General features: G+C 40.5%; 1 pseudogene; it reads right to left on the bottom strand.

The window, feature by feature from the left end:
* Positions 1–212: 212 nt before the first annotated feature.
* LOC101621220 lies at positions 213–815 on the bottom strand (annotated as a pseudogene).
* Positions 816–1,182: the final 367 nt, after the last annotated feature.

The raw sequence follows: 1,182 nt of genomic DNA, 5'->3' as shown, positions 1-1,182 counted from the left end.
CTACTGATTGGTAACTATGGCATCTCTGCATGGAGGATCTGATTTATAAAATCTGATTTGGAAAATGCTTCAAAGAGGCAAACAATTTCTCTGGCCCTTTAAATGATTGTCAGTGATCGAACTTGTGCTGCAGTGGCTGCTGAAAACTTCAGAGTGTGGAGACTTAGCTCCTTGTGCCACCAGAGAGAGCCCAAAGTGTATGGTTTTTGTCTTTATTCCATCTCCTGGAGACAATCATTTAAAGGGTCAGAGATTTCACGAATCAGATCCTCCACGCAGATGCCATAGTTACCAATCAGTATATCACGTGTTGGAGCCATTAGCTCTTGTTGATTTTGCCATATCCAAACTTATCAATCAACTCATTTACTGACTTAAGGCTTGGAGACCCCCATGCAATATATGGTTCTACAATCCTCAGCATGTCAATTGAAGCTTTGTTGAGCTTAACAAAGGTGCCAATGAAGATCTGGCTTAGGTGAAGAAGCTATAACACCTTTTGGATCTTTGGACTTACAGATACCCCTGATCCTGAAAACCGAAGCAATTTGGGTTCTGCCACTACAGAGACGTTCCCAGTTTTTCCTGCTATCCCAGCCATTCAAATCTCAGCTCTGTACATCTGCCTATTGTCCTTGTGATAGCACTTAGCTCTTTCGTAATGAGCTTCCTCTTTGTTTTTTGAAGCATCTTTTGGGCAAATTTCCTTCTCAGGCATGTGATCTTTAGCTCCTCAAAATTCCTTTGTCTTTTCTTACGGGTTCTTAAAAAATTCTTAAGGAAACTTCCTTTTTCTTTTTCTCTGTCCCCTCCATGGTTCCAGCCAAGAAAAGAGGTCATTAAGTATTCTTGCCAAAACAATGTAACTACTAACTAATTAGTTTAAAGAAAATAAAGAAGATTGAGGGAAAACTTAAAAACCCCATGCCATCTGTCTGATCACAGATTCAGCTCCTGTCTGCTTCATCAGCATGCAAGGGTGACAGGTGGCCCAAATGCCAGATTTCAGTTCACATTTCCAGTTGCTGTTCCTCTGAGGGATCAGGGCACAAAAGAAACTTGTGACCCTCTGTGTTCTTCATGGCTAGACAAGTAGTCAAAACTGTATCAAACAAAAATAGCAAACAAAATAGCATTCTATCAACTTAGTAGAATAATGGAGCAGAGCAGGAATATTTATCC

This window comes from Condylura cristata, unplaced genomic scaffold (genome assembly GCF_000260355.1).
Source record: "Condylura cristata isolate star-nosed mole 26May11 unplaced genomic scaffold, ConCri1.0 scaffold00055, whole genome shotgun sequence".
Classification (NCBI taxonomy): domain Eukaryota; kingdom Metazoa; phylum Chordata; class Mammalia; order Eulipotyphla; family Talpidae; genus Condylura; species Condylura cristata.
The sequence above is the reverse complement of the archived record's forward strand: the minus strand, read 5'-3'. Positions and strand labels throughout refer to the sequence as shown.